Raw genomic sequence first — 16,568 nt, forward strand, 5'->3', positions numbered from 1 at the left:
GGCACAGTCAGACCTGAGTTGTCCGCGACTCTAGAGAGTATGACAAAGTTCATCAACCATTCTTCCTGAAATTTAAAAAGAGTTCATTAGCAAGCCCAGCCCAACCTCATAATTGGCTCTTTGAAGGGAAGCCTGTGCTACGTGTTAAGGACAGAAGCTAAGCTGCTTTAAGTGAGTGTTGGTGTATGACAGAATCAGCAAGGTACTAAAACAAATGTCTTATTTTAAACTTGGGAGTAGTTTCATTAAAGTTAATGAAACTATTCCTATGTTTAAAATTAGCCCTGTGCTGAATACCTTTCTGAATTAGGGCCATAAACTACATTTATTGTGCTCTTTGGATTTTTCCATACCTTTAGCGGCACTTTTTCAAAGACTCTCAGGAGGTAGCTTTCTCTTTCGCTCTGACTTCAATTTTTTGCTGCATTTTTTCCACTGGATTTTCTCCCCACCCTGTTTGCTCCTGTTTTGTCCTCTCACCTAAGCAGAACACGAACAATGTTTGAGTCAAGCTTTCAAGACCACATCATTCAAGTGGGATTGACATTATATGAGAAGTTTACCTGTCATTAGTAGAGCTGGTCAAAATTGGGCGTTCCATCAGAAACTTTGAAAGGGAAAATAGTCAGGGTTTTTTTGGTTTTCTGATGAAAAATCCAAACTATTTGAGATAAGCACTTTCCACAAAAATGTTAGGTTTGTTGATACCTCAGTTTTCCATCAAAACATTAAAAACAATAAGAGAATCCACACACACCTTAATAAGCTTAACAGAGATCAGCCCCACAATCTCCACAAGGGTTCTGGTTGGTGTCTGTCCTTTCACCCCTTTGCCTTGGACAGAGGGGCCTGTTGGTTTGCTGGATCAGAACAAAGACGGTAAGACAGTTTAAACTCAGGCTATTTATCCTAAAGTCTTTTCTTTGTCTGCTGGTCTCTGGAGAATCTAGTTTGAGCCAGTATATGTAGGTCTCTCCAGGTGGTGCTGCCTCTTGGCAGCTCTTACAGCTTGAGTGAATTTGTCTAACCACCCCTCACCGCTTTTTGAGGGCTGTGGTTTCCCTCCCCCACAGAATTACATACCATCACTGGCCCACAGGAATATATAATCTTCATACAGTAAGATCTAACTTAATTCAGTAAGGTTTGTCCAGGTTATTGCAGGAAATTGCCTTATCTGTCACACTGAGAACTTCTGGAAATCAGGCTACTTATATGTAGCTACTTAAATATGGCTTAGGACCCTAAATTAAGACACCTAGGAATGAAAACTGTGCTCTCTCTCTATGTAACAGCTGCCTAGATCACTGATGATGGCTGTCTAATAAATAGATTAGTAACACACATTTTTATTTTTGCTCATACGATCCAAGCTGCACTGGGGGCAGAAGAGTCAGTTCAGAGAATTTGGCCTGATATCTTCTCTTCCTCCCCCCTGTATAATGCTTATTAACTAGTTGTGAAGATTGGTCCTCAAAAGTATAATCCCACAGTCCTTGTGAACCCAGACATGCCAACTCTCGCGGATTAACTGCAAGAGATCCAGTTTCTACAGTTAAGCCTGACCCAAGATCTCATGACAGAACTCTCAAAAGTCAAGATTTTTTTTCCAGCTGACTTTTGAGAGTTCTAGCCTGAGATCATGTCAGGCTTAATTTTACTTAGAAATTGCTGTCAGTCTCGAGCGGCCTGGCCTTGCCTCCAGCTGTCAGGTAAGCTTCTCTGCCTCTTCCCACCCCATCCCACGGCTCTGGCTCAGCCCTCCATCCCTCACCTCTTTCCACTGCCCTGGGGTGCACACTGTTTTGGGGAGACACTTCAGTAGATCTCCTCTGCTGTGGCTGTACGTTGCCTCCCCTGGCAGCTACTTGGAGCGGTACTGCCCTGATTGCTCAGCTTCCACCAGCACCTCCTTCTCATTTCCCCAGTGTTTTCCTTCCTGCACTGGGCACTAGTGCTGCTTCTGGCCAGGAGCGAGGCAGAGTTAAGGTTCCGTCATCTTCCTCTGCATCCCCCCAATCCTGAGTGAGGGCTTCCTGCAGGAGAGCGGCAGGATATGAGGCAATAGTAGGACCACAAAAGGTGTGGGGCATTCATTTACTTTGCGGGGAGGAGGGAGTAAAGTTTTGTGAAGCTCCTTGCATGATGTTCCTCTTTGCATTATTGTGAGGGCTCTGCAGCAGGAGCCCAAATCCTCTTCCTTTCAATAAATATGCAAGTGTAGGGAGTACTATGCTAGTCACGCATACACTGGGAGTAGGCAAGGGCAGATCAAAAATCAGCAGGTGAACTGTAAGAATCTCGTGATTTTTAGGCCAATCTCGATTTTTTGGGGGTCTGATTCATGATTTTTGAACTGTTGGGGTTGGCAGTACTGTGAATCTCACTTCTAGTAAAGTCAGCGAAAAGTTGTGGTGTGCTTGGAACACAGGGTCTGGCACATGATTCATATGTATTCTGGGCTGTGGCAAAAATAACCCGCTGAAGAAGTTTTTCTCTGTAGGCTGGACTGAGTATGGCTGATTGGAAGGAATTGGGGAGTTGCGTAAGAGCAGCTCATACAGCTGAGAGTTGATGCTCAGAGCTCTCTCCACTCAAGGCAATTAGCTAGGAATGCCCAAAACTGGGTATATGCTAGCATTTCATATGTGTTCCAGTAGCGCCCTCTATTGGTGCATGTTTGCAGAGGAAACTCGCCTTAGTACAAACCCTGATGGGGCTGCTAGTTTCACAATGTCTATGGGGTGTGCTTTTGTTGTAACTTGCAATCAGAATCGATATGAAATCAGAATGTGTGCTGCAGCTCTACCGAGCCACGTACCAAATAAACCTTTTTAATATAAAACTGTTTTGAGTAAACAAATGATGCTTATGTGCAAATAAACAAATATAATACATTGATATAAAATAACTAACAAAGGCAGCAACCATTATAATAATTATTTATTAGTAGTAATAGCAAAGTCTAAGTCCTTTTTTCTTGTTAACAGCTGGGCTGCAATTTCTCAGCCAGATGCTGATCATTTGGGATGGCTGGGAATTCAGAAGTATCCATGCTCCCTGTGAGTTGGGCTTTTCAGAAACCATGAACTTCAAACTGCTGCTTGGTGTGGGTCTGTTGGCATGGCAGCGTGGACACTAGCAGTCTCAGGGGAGTCTGTGTTTGCTGGCCGTCCTTATCAAGCAGTTAATTCCAAGACACCTTACTGAATGTTTACTTTGGTTGAAAAAATATACGGGACACTTTTTTAGCCCCCTAACACAAGTTTAATCTGGAAGGAAAATTCTGCTGTTGCACCCCAGATGGAGTCCTGAGAATCTGCACCACTTTTTACTTTACCTTAAACCCATTTCCCTTCATGTTGGGATAAGAGACAACAAGGTGCGGTTTTTGGAGCATGGTTGGGTGGGGTCACTATTGAGCAATGAGAAAAGGAGTACTTGTGGCACCTTAGAGACTAACCAATTTATTTGAGCATAAGCTTTTGTGAGCTACCGCTCACTTCATCGGATGCATACTGTGGAAACTGCAGAAGACATTATATACACAGAGACCATGAAACAATACCTCCTCCCACCCCACTCTCCTGCTGGTAATAGCTTATCTAAAGTGATCACTCTCCTTACAATGTGTATGATAATCAAGTTGGGCCATTTCCAGCACAAATCCAGGTTTTCTCACCCTCCGCCCCCCTCCCCCCCCACAAACTCACTCTCCTGCTGGTAATAGCCCATCCAAAGTGACCACTCTCTTTACAATGTGTATGATAATCAAGGTGGGCCATTTCCAGCACAAATCCAGGTTTTCTCACTCCCCCCCCCCTTTTTTTTTCTTCAAAAACCACACACACAAACTCACTCTCCTGCTGGTAATAGCTTATCCAAAGTGACCACTCTCCTTACAATGTGTATGAAAATCAAGGTGGGCCATTTCCAGCACAAATCCAGGTTTTCTCACCCCCCACCCCCATACACACACAAACTCACTCTCCTGCTGGTAATAGTTCATCCAAAGTGACCACTCTCCCTACAATGTGCATGATAATCAAGGTGGGCCATTTCCAGCACAAATCCAGGTTTTCTCGAAAATGGGCAGCTCTAAAGCCTGTGGGTGCTCCAAGGTTTGGCTACTTGGGGAGGGGGAAGGGGGGAAATGCATTTTTAGACAGTGAGGTTGCAAACTGGGATCAGCTTCCCTCTTCCCTTGCACCAAGCTCCCTTCCCTCTCTCCTTCAAATTCCTCTTGGAAGACCCGATCTTGCAAACACCAATGTGCATGAGTAACTTTATGCATGCAAGAGTTCCCAGTAGGGTTACTCAGATGTGTGAAATTACCCACATGCATGTTTGTAGGATCAGCGTGTAAAGGCCACTTCTTTTGCAAAGTGTTAGTGCTTGAATCCCCAACGCCTCTGCACCTCTTCACCCTGGAGGTAATGTTCTTTGAGCTTATTTGCCAGAGTGAGATGGTTAACTTGTTAATAAGGTGCCTGTCTTCTTGTGAGTTGTGCACAATGCTGCGGTGCTGTGCAAACAGGGAAATATACAACTAATAATTAAAAATTGATAAAGCATATGAAGCTTAAGATCCACTAAGCACCAAGCCTTAAATAAAATGATGGTCATTCAGTGTTGGTTTGATTCTCTAAGGTTGTAGCTGGCTGAGTAGCGGCGGTGCCAGGCATTCTAGCAGTGGAAAGGTTAACACTGTAGAGCAGTGTTCTGTCAGGGCCTCCGGTTACAGTGATATTTATTATGGTATTTTTGTTTAAAAAGAAAGGGGGGCGATGGGAAGTTGGTAATGTTTGAGAAAAACAGTTGGCAGGCTTATAATCAGACAGGAAACAGGAAATGATGTCATTAGGTAACAAACAGGAAGCAAGGATTATAACACAATGAGATCTCCTTGCTTTGGGCTGAAACTTAAGGAAAATTCTTCCTCACCATGAATTAAGGAGGAGGGGACAATTGTGTCTCCAAGTACTTCAGCTCCAGTATTTTATTTCCCCAGAACTATTATTTAAACAATAAGATGACATTACATAATTTGCACTTCTATAGCATCTTTCACCAGAGAATCTGAAAGAAATTTACAAATATTAAACCACCAATCCTCAAAATTCCCCTCTGAAGCAGATAACCCATTACTTCAATTTTACAGGTGGGGAAACTGGGACAGAGAGTGATTAAAGGAGATTTTTTTCAAAGGCACAAATGGGAGTTAGGCACCCAGCTCCAACTATCTTTCAGTGGAAGTCGAGCACCTAATTCCCCTAAGCCCATTTGAAAATACAACTCTTGAATGACTTATCCCAATTAACAGAGCAAGTCAATTGCAGAACTGAGAGTAGATCCCCGAACTGCCATAATATAACCACTAGGCAATTCTTCCTCTGAGGAACTTGTAAGGAGAAGGCGTACGAGGGCCTCCCAAATCATGTAAACCATCTCTGTGAAAGATGAAGAGGGCCACTCTGAGTCCCCTGCCCAATGTTCCCTGACCATTAGTACAAGAGCTTATATACCTCTTCCTGGGTATAAGTGCACCCTCCTTCTAACATGCTGCTCTGTATTATTGTTGTTTATCCTTTACATAGGGGCATAAGTGTACACAGTGCTTCAGAGAACTTGAAAAAAGACCGGCCCCCACCTGAAAGTGCTCATGAAAAAACTCAAGCAAATACAATTTCCAGTGTGAAGATCAATTTAGCAAGGTTGGATGAAAGGAGTAGGTCTGAAGGAAGCAAGAAAGGCTGTGTGGTACCTGAGAGGTGGAGGCTGCTCCAAGCCTAGGCCACTGCTTGAAAGCAGCTAAGAGTGAGAGGAGAAAAGGGGGACAATTAGAGGAGAGGATGTGGTGGAACACAAGGAGCAAGAGGGATGAGATGAAAGGAACGATTATAATGGGGACAATACTTTCAAAATTATCACAAATATTTGTTTGGATTTATAAATAAATTTGCTTTGGCCCCTCTTGTGTTCACTTTCTGTGAATCTTCCAACTAGCATATGGGTTTATTGGCAGGAATGTTTGCCAACGCAGTATGCAGTGATACTGTAGACATGTTGGTCCCAGGATATTAGAGAGACAAGGAGGGTGAGGTAATATATTTTATTGGACCAACTTCTGTTGGTGAGAGAGACAAGCTTTTGAGCTACACAGTGTGCTTCTTCAGGTCTGGGAAATGTACTCCAAGAGTCACAGCTAAATACAAGGTCAAACAGTTTAGCATAAGTAGCGCACATTCTAAGGGACCATTCAAGGTGAAGTGGCCAGTTAACACTCTTGTAGTCAGAGGACAAGGATGGAGGGTTAGTTGGTTACAGATTGTTGTAATCCACTGTCTTTATTAACACTGTGATTTTTAATGTCTAGCAAAGTTATGAATTTAAGCTCCCAGGTTTGTATTCTGAAAGTGTGCACCTTTCCTTTGAGGATAAGGACTGATAGCTCAGATACAGAGTGATTGCTTTGTGAAAAGTGTTCAACTACAGGTGATATGGTGTTTTTGTCTTGTATCATTTTCCTGTGTGAGTTTATTCAAGAGCTTAGGGATCTTCTGATTTCACCCACATAATTGTTGTTGGGGCATTTAGTGTACTGGATGAGGTACACCACATGTTGTAATAACCATATGTAGGACTCATGGATCTTTGAATTTTGTCCAAACCATGGGAACAGCCAGGGGTACTAGAATGGCTCCCCAATATGCCAACCTCTTCATGGGCCACCTTAAAGAAGAATTTCTAGACAAATGCACCACGAAACCAATGATGCACCTGAGCAACATCAATGATATTTTCATCTTCTGTAGGGATGACTTAAACTTCCTCATAGATTTCCACCACAACTTCAACAACCACCCCAAACACACCAAGAAATCTGTTATCTACAGCTAGGAACTCAGATACCATAGAATATGCTCAGAGGAGAAATTCTGGGATGTACACCATAACACATTCAAAACTGCTCTCACCAGACAAGGACACTCCACCAGAGAAGTAGAGTGCATCATGGAATGGGCCACCCAAATACTTGGAGAGAACATGTTTCAAAACAGAAATAAACCCCCCTCTGACTACACATCCTTAGTTGTCACATGCCACCCTGTTGGATCATATTAAAGAAGTTCTGTATTAAAATCACAAATGAGTTTGATTCCCCATAGTTTAAATTCCAGGGTATTACTAATTAAGAGGTCTCTTGGTTTTTGGTACTGTGTCTCTCCCTCTATGTGTGAAACTTGCAAGCTGCTAATTGTGTTAGTACATTCTAAGACAGAGTCTGTTCTCAAAGCAATTCTTTGTAACAACTACTCCTCAGAGAGAGAGAGACTCAAAGCAATACTCTGTAACAACAGAAACAGCACCCAGAGACTCCCCGCCCTTTTGTTGTATTCATCTCGCTTTGTTAACAATTGTGATTAAAATAGAGATAGAGGATGAATGTAGATGGATGCTTGGTGTGGATAATAACTGAATGATCAGGGAGGTGCCAGCCTAAGAATCCAGTGTCCATCGGCTGAAGAAGGCATCAAGTGGAAATAATCAGAGGACCCCCGGAGGGCAGACTGGAATCCACCCAACAGCCTCAAGAATGGGAGAACCAAAGAACAAGATAACACCTGGCAGCACGGAGCCGTCAGGAATGTGCCACATGCTGATTGATTCAGCAACAGCATGATGAAGCAATTCCCACAGACTGGCATAGGAAGAAATTCCTATAAAAATGGACTCTAGAAAGTGAGAACTTTGGGGGTCTGATTCTGCAAACCAACTTCCAGGAGCATCCGATGAGCATCTGCCAAGGCCCTGCTCCCTCCTCATGTCCAGGCCACCTGGCCAGTGGCTTGGCAGGAGCAACTCTAAGGCTGGTAACTATGATAACAACCTCGCAGAACCTCATCTAGTGCACTAAATGCCCCACTAGCAGCTATGTGTGTGAAACCAGACAATCATTATGCTCGGGAATAAACTCATGTAGGAAAATGATACAAGACAAAACACCACATTTCTTGTGGGTGAACACTTTTTTCACAAAATGACAGGTTTCAGAGGAACAGCCGGGTTAGTCTGTATTCGCAAAAAGAACAGGAGGACTTGTGGCACCTTAGAGACGAACCAATTTATTTGAGCATGAGCTTTCGTGAGCTACAGCTCACTTCATCGGATGCATACCGTGGAAACTGCAGCAGACTTTATATACACACAGAGAATATGAAACAATACCTCCTCCCACCCCACTGTCCAGCTGGTAATAGCTTATCTAAAGTGATCATCAGGTGGGCCATTTCCAGCACAAATCCAGGTTTTCTCACCCTCCCCCCCCCTCCCCCCCACAGATTCACTCTCCTGCTGGTGATAGCCCATCCAAAGTGACAACTCTTTACACAATGTGCATGACAATCAAGTTGGGCCATTTCCGGCACAAATCCAGGTTCTCTCACCCCCTCACCCCCTCCCAAAAACCACACACACAAACTCACTATCCAGCAGTGGGAGGAGGTATTGTTTCATATTCTCTGTGTGTATATAAAGTCTGCTGCACAGTGAGATACACCTTCTGCTACTAGGAGTTCTGAGAATGGATGGCAGTGCATGACAGGGGCAGGCTTGCTGTCCCATGATGCAGTTTTTCTGTCCCATCATTCCATAGGCTTCTGACTATGTTTCACGCCATTTTTCAACTGCCCCTGTAAACTTTGTGCCTGCCATCTCTGCCTGAAAGCATGGATCCTGCACTACTCTCCAGTCTTGGGATGAGCGTTATCAACACAACGCGGCCGATCCTGCAGTATTTCATGAGCTGTGAATCTGAAAATGTATCTGTAGTGCCTGCCCCGCTTGATGTTGGCATTCATGGAGCAGCTGTACACAGTGGACTGTCACTATTGGGCTCAGGAAACAAGCACTGAGTGATGGGATTGGGTCATGACACAGGTATAGGATGGCAAGCAGCGGCGGCGGAACTTTCTGGAACTATGTACGGAGCTCACCCCTGCACTGGGATGCAAGGACACCAAAATGAGAGCTGCCCTCATGGTGGAGAAGCTTGTGGCGATAGCTGTGTGGAAGCTGGCAACTCCAGACTGCTACCAGTCAGTCGCAAATCAGTTTGAAGTTGGGAAGTCAACGATGGGGGTTGTAGCGATGCAAGTGTGCAGAGTCATTAATGTCTCTTGCTACGAAGGACTGTGACTCTGGGTATTGTGAGGGAAATAGCAGATGGCTTTGCAGCAATGGGATTCCCTAATGGCAGCAGGATGATAGATGGCATGCATATCCCTATTTTAGCCCCAGACCACCTTGCAACGGAGTACATAAACAGAAAGGGCTACTTCCTTGTGGTATTACAGGCGCTGGTGGATCACTGGAGTCATTTCACCGACATCAATGTATGATGATCAGGGAAGGTGCATGACGCATGCACCTTCAGGAACACTGACCTGTATAGAAAGCTGCATGCAGGGACTTTTTCTAGACCAAAAGATTCCAATAGGGGTGTGACGTTGCACTCCATATGTTTTATGGAAATATATTATATTCACACTCATTAGCGTAACTGGAATATGCTTCATGCAAAAGGTCTCTTGTAAGGCATCATTACAAAGCTTATAATCTACTGTGTTCATCCTAGTTGTATGTATGTATCATTTTTGTATTTAAAACTAGAAATATGAAGTATAACTCTGAAGTCCTATTGTAATTATGCAAAGTGTGGGTCATTAATGGTGGTTTAGAATCTTGATGGCTCCCATGGACTAGAACAATTGATTGTAAATGGCTCTGTTTACTTGCAAACCTTCCTGCATTCCTGTGAGTCAGGCTGGGAAGAATGGAGGCTTGGGGTCTCACAGGGCATGTGACCATGTCTCCAGGTACTGGAATCCATCTTAAACCTGTTTTTTTTCCCATTTAGAAGGAGGGGTGGGGATCCAAAGAGAAAAGATTCCCGCCTTGTGCCAAAGCTATAAAAGGGGGTGGAACAGAACAAAGGGGGTTGCCAGTCATGAGAAATCCCTTAGTTACCACCTTAGCTGGAACTAACAAGGACTGTACCTGGGGAAAGGATTGGGCCCACACTAGGAAGAAGTCTAGTCTGTGAAAGAAGCTTATTGGAACATCTCTAAGGGTGAGATTTACCTGTATTCAATTTCTTAATGTATTAGGCTTAAACTTGTGTGTTTTGTTTTATTTTGCTTGATAACTTACTTTGTTCTGTCTGTCTATTACTTGGAACCACTTAAATCCTGCTTTTTATACTTAATAAAATCACTTTTGTTTATTAACTAATCCAGAGTAAGTGATTAATACCTGAGGGAGCAAACAGCTGTGCATCTCTCTCTCTCAGTGTTATAGAGGGAAAACAATTTATGAGTTTACCCTGTATAAGCTTTACACAGAGTAAAACGGATTTATTTGGGGTTTGGATCCCATTGGGAGCTGGGTGTCTGGGTCCTGGAGACAGGAGTACTTGCTGAGCTGTTTTCAATTAAGTCTGCAGCTTTGGGGGCGTGGTTCAGACCCTGGGTCTGTGTTGCAGCAGGCAAGGATATCTGGCTCAACAAGACAGGGTTCTGGAGCCCGAAGCTGGCAAAGAAAATGGGCTCAGAGGTAGTTTCAGCACATCAGGTGACAGTCCCAAGGGGGTCTCTGTGACCAAACCATCACAAGGGGATGCTGAAATGCCCATAGTGATCCTGGGAGACCCAGCCTACCCCTTACTCTAGGGCTCATGAAGCCATACACCGGAAACCTTGACTGCAGCAAGGAGCGCTTCAACAACAGGTTCAGCAGGTGCAGAATGACTGTTGAAAGTGCATTTGGCAGATGAAAGGGTAGCTGGTGTTGTCTTTTTGGCAGATTAGCCCTCAGTGAGGAAAATATTCCCATGGTCATAGGAGCCTGCTGTGCTCTGCATAACATTTGTGAAGCCAAGGGGGAAAAGTGTCCCCAGGGGTGGAGCACCTGGTGGCTGATTTTTGACCAGCCAGATATCAGGGCTATTAGAGTGGTTCAGTGAGGGGCTATTTCAATCAGGGAGGCTTGGAAGCAGCATTTTGACAGTGAGCCCCAGTAATGTCTTTCTGTAATGCATTCAGCCAGACATTGTTTACTTACCACCTTGAATGACCCTTGTAATGATTTCTGCTTGATTGCCACTGTATATGAATTTCTGCTGCAACCACCATGTGTAGGACCCAAAGAATCCTTGTATTTCTAAGACTAAATTTTTATTAAACAGCAATACACAGATTTCCGTTTCTTACAAGGTACATGACACTGAACAGCACTCTCTCAAATGAGGCTCTCACAGTTGCGTGTAAGTCCAGCAGTCCTTATAGAACATGTCTGTAGGGGTGGAGTGCAGGGAGTACTGCGATGGGCCGGGAACATGCAGAGAATGCATGGTGGGAGTTTGGGGAGGGCGTGGAACACAGTTCTTTATGGGCTGCAGAGGAAGATGAACATGGATGTGTTCCGACTGCAGTGCAATCAAGGGCCTTAGCATCTCTGCTTGATCCTCCATGAGCTTTACCATCTGCTCCTGCCCCGTCTCCTCTCCTGGCTCTCCATTTTTAGTTTTTCATTTATTGTCTCTCTCCACGCTCTGTGCTCGCTAACTGCATAATCAGACGATTGCAGTACTTCTCGAAATATGTCCTCCTTACTCCTTGTTTGCCTCTTTATCTGACGGAGGTGCTCCGTTGGTGTGTAGGAGCTGACTTTTAAGGGCTCATCTACAGAAGCAAAAGAAACAATATACAGAGTCAGTATTGTGAGTGTACTGACAGCCTTGAATCATAAAAGTTACATCCATTTCTTACTCAATTTCCCTTGGTGAGCATGCAGCCTGGCAAGAGCACTAAACATGGTGAGTTTGGCCCAGAGAGGAAGGTGCAAAATGGGACAGAGGGTCTGGGTGGTTTCAGAAGGGGATCAGTACAAGCACCTGGGGACACTATTTTGAATACTGGCACCATTTTCCATAGGTGGGGGCGATCGAAGCTGGTTTCTCCCTACTGAGTGTAACCAAGGATGCTAGGGTGCATATCCTGCTTGAGTGCAGCTTCAGACCGGGTCCGTATACTGCTCCCTTGTGTGCTGCTTTAGTTCCTGCAGAAGTAATTGCCAGTTGGCATGGCAAAGTTTCCTACAATGGGGGAAGAAGCAAAGCAGCTCTGCCAAGGAACCTTCGGCAGAGAATTGCGGAGTACCTTCAGGAAAGTTTCATAGCTTTAGGAGCTAAGCTCACATGACCTAAATGTATGTTCACACTACAGCTGAGAGCCCACCTCCCAGCCCAGGTAGACAGATTCACACTAGCTTGGCTTGAGCTAGCATGCTAAAAATAGCATTGTGGATGTTGCAGCTCTGGCGGAGACTTGGGCTATGTACCTGAGGTCAGACCCAGGGAGTTGGGTGGGCTTGACAGCCCAAGTTACCACGCGAACTGCAATGTCACACTGCTATTTTTAGTGTGTTATCTCTAGCTGAGCTAGCATGAGTCAATCTACCTTGAGTCAATCTACCTTGGCTGGGAGACTCATTTCCTTGCTGCAGTGTTCACATACCTTGTGTGTCCAATCTCAGGAATTGTGTGCTACTCTGTGTTTGTACGGTGCCTAGCACAATGGAGATCCATTCTTGGTTGGTCCTTAAGCACTACCATAATAAACATCACGATGATGATTATTGCTAATAATCAAAACTGTTCGATAAAAGTTGAGTTGCTTTGTAAAACCACAAAGGATGTTGGTCTTACAAGCTGAGCACCCTGGCAATTTATTAAAAATACAATCAACACAGTTAAAATCAAGCCAGCAAGAACTGCGCTTCAATAAGACGGCTCCCAGAGAAAGGTACTACTCGTTGTCAGAGCATCAGAATTTGGCCCTTGTATGCATCACTGGCACTAGAGAAGGAGAATGTCCTGTTACACACTTATTAATCACCTACATATACCATGGAAATGACAGCTTCGAAGTGGTGATGATCACACTGGGTAGTTTTAAAACTAGAGTCTGACATTTGCTAGGCACCCAGTGTGCCTTCATCAGTCATATTCCACTAATAGTGGTTGGAGCTGTTGAGGAGACTGATCATATGCACACATTGTTTTCAGAAGGAAAAATTGCTTTATCTCAGTATCGCATTTGCTACTGAGTATTTGCTACTTCTGAGTAATGCAGCAATTCCAGAATAAGAGTCCATCCCAGTCCCCATTAAAGTGACAGGAGTTTCCCAATTATTTTCAATGGGAATAAAATCAGGATCTAGCTATTACAACTTTCTTCCAGTTCCTTCACATAGAGGAGAGAGCTTTTGGTTTGGTTTTCCTCTCAATCTCTAAAAGGTGTTGGACAGAACCATTTGGAGTTTAAATAAATACATAAATAAATAAATAAAATCTTCCCAGCTAAATTGAAAGCAGGTATCATTTGACAATTAGCATGGCCTTTGTTCCATTGTGCTGTAGTTTTGGACTCAGTGGAGGACTGGCATGAAGTCATCAGGCTTTTGGGAGAATAGGCTAAATCAGCTCTGATCTGTTAAAGCTATTAAAATTGCAGTGAGCAGGTGCAGGAGGTAATTAAGTGCTTTCAGGTCTGGTGCATTTGGTCAGATAAAGTTGTCCAGAGATTCTCCCTGTCTTGGTTATATTTTCTCAAGGTGTGAGCCACTGTACTTGCCTCCAGTCTCCTGCTCTTTCCTCTTTCACCATGAGTGATGCTGATATATTACTTAGGAACCCTATATGACCCAATCAGAGGTGCAGAGAGGAAAGTGGGATTGAGATCCAAGAGTCAGGATTTATTTTCAAGCGCAATTTTTTTTTAAGTGATGTTTCTAGTTTGTTTGGATTCCTCTTACCAATAGGTAAAATTCAGTCCTTTGCTAGCAGTCTATACAAGGCCTAAACGCCACGTAAATCTTCAAAATAATGCTTACTAGAGTACAGACTTGGTGCTGCAAAGGCTATTGCAAAGAAGTGAATTTCACCCTGCCAGAATAACTTGAATGATCCTCCTAAACACAGCAGCTTTGTGTCCTTCTCATTCATCACATTTCCCAAGAGCTGTCTGGCAAAGATGTAGGTAGGTCTGAGCTTTCCACCTGGAGTAAAACCCCTCCCCGGGGTTGATGGTGGCTGACAGAGAATAAGGGGGTGAGGAAGGAAGGGACATTCTGATCTCCTTAACCAAGTTGAGTGTGTGGCATTAGGGAGACGTGGAAAGGTTCCTGCTCTGCAGTGCTTACAGTGTGACAGACCAAAAACTACAGGGCAACAACGTAGGTGGGGAAAGGAAGGGACAATATTAGGAGGATTAATAGAGTGGTTTTATAGATGTGAAGGAGGGTGGTGCCTAGACAAAAGGTGGGATGCTGTTCCAAGGCCAGGGAACAACATCAAAGGAAGCACAAAGCTGATCATAGGAGGACCTCAGTACTCCAGACAGCAACCTGCCCTCAGGGTCTCCGGACTTTTGAACACTTTGTTAGATGTTGGTAAGCGAAAGTGAAACTGAGACAGGGAGGAAGGGGAAAATCTTTATTTACAGTTGTGTCCATTTTACTTTTGACACTCTGGATGGGTTATAAAAATTCAGGCTGTGAAAACACAGACGATGGCAAAGGGCCACTGAGTTATGTCACATATTCACATCTGGCATTTGGATTCTGAGTAAAATACATTGGGAGTATCTTATCTTTTATGTAAAACCAATACATATTTATTGATCAGATAAATATATATCTGATAAGGGGAGGCCGACGAACATATACCCTTTGCCAGCTTTCAGTATAACCCTTATGGCATGGGTATCGTTAATCACTTTCCACGTCTCCCTTAACCAAGCAAACAAAAATACATTAAGCAATAATAACAATAGCATTTGAAAAGTGATTATTTTTTAGTGATATGTTCATGTTAGATTGTGGCAGTTGCTCAATAGTCATCCTTATCTCCCACAATAGCACTTTGAGGCACAAGGTTCAATTTTATTACCTCCATACATTGCATCCAATAGAAGCGTCTCCAAAAATCCCCTTTATCCAATTTTAGGTACATCATTTTTGTGTGTCCCCCTCCTTGACACATTAAGTAAATTGTCCTGCATCCATTTGAATAAATGCAGTGCTGCTGCATATTGTAACAGCACCATTAGCACTGTCATAGTTAGAGGTATATCCCAGCATTTGTTTCCCTTACATACCAGCTATTTTCAGAGATAAGGCCAGATCCTGAAACTGGATCCATTCAAACAGACTCCTACACTGCGTGGAGCCCCGCTGAAGTCAGTGGGCCTGACAGTGTCAAAACTGACAGTGTCAAAGTGTTCTTTTTGGTACCAAAAGAGTATATTTTTCTTATGCTTTCTATGTATACTTGCAGTCTTTTAAAACTAAAAGCTGACAAGTTTAGATATAAGCCTTGGGAGAAATCCACAACTCACTGTAGTTGGTGATCCTGGAGTAATACCCAGGATGAATTTGGTCTCTCTAGTCCATAGGGCTATTACATTTAGTTTGAAAAATGTATGTTTGTTAAATGAAGCTTCACCATATGAATCAGGCAAACCTAAAACTAGTTACATCACTGCACCTATGGTACTGGTGCTTTCTCTGTGCTCCTGAGAATATTTTATATTCATGTAGAGCAGTGAGTCTCAGACTGTGGGTCGGGACCCCAAAGTGAGTCACAACCCTGTTTTCATGGTGTCGCCAGGCCGGTGTTAGACTTGCTAGGGCCCAGAGCCAAAGCTGAAGCCCGGGGCCCAGGGTCAATGCTGAAGCCCAAGCCCCACTGCCTGGGCCTGAAACCTGAGGGCTTCAGCCCTGAGTGGCAGGGCTCATGTTACAGGCCCCACGCCTGGGGCTGAAGCCCTTGGGCTTCGGTTTTAGCCCCCCTCCTCCAAGATGGCAGGGCTCAGGCGAGCTCAGGCTTCGGTCCCCCATCCTGGGGTCATAATATAGTAATTTTTGTTATCAGAATGGAGTCACGGTGCAATGAAGTTTGAGAACCACTGATATAGAGCTTTCATCCTGAAGCATCTCAAAGTGCCTCACGAATGACATGCAACACTGCTATGATGCAGCCATGTCTTAGTGACTGGGAAGTAAACAGCCCAGGCACAGCACTCTCTGATAGTCGTCTATCATTTCAGGGATGGAACTGTGTCCCAAATTACGCAAGGTCACGGTAGGGGTGGTGAACTTTTGGCCAAAGACATCAGGTTAAATCCTGGTCATATTGTGTATTCAGTCCATGTTTTCAGTTTTTGGTAATGTTTCTGGGATGTGTACATGTGCATGGATTCACATGTATTTTTTTCCTTCTTGTCCATTGTGGATACATACACCACACCTGTCTTACCTGTGTAGGATCTGTGATCTACTCTGTTGTGTGGTAGTATCTCCAACATGTAAATACAATTTTCCTTGTGATCTGATGCATGTCTTTTTCATCTCTCCTATGTGGGTGCACACAAAAGCATGTGCTGTGCCTACTTTACCACAGAGCTACATAATCTGTTCCATGGGTTTTAATGGATTCAGCTCCCTCC

Source organism: Lepidochelys kempii, chromosome 6 (genome assembly GCF_965140285.1).
Source record: "Lepidochelys kempii isolate rLepKem1 chromosome 6, rLepKem1.hap1, whole genome shotgun sequence".
NCBI lineage: Eukaryota > Metazoa > Chordata > Testudines > Cheloniidae > Lepidochelys > Lepidochelys kempii.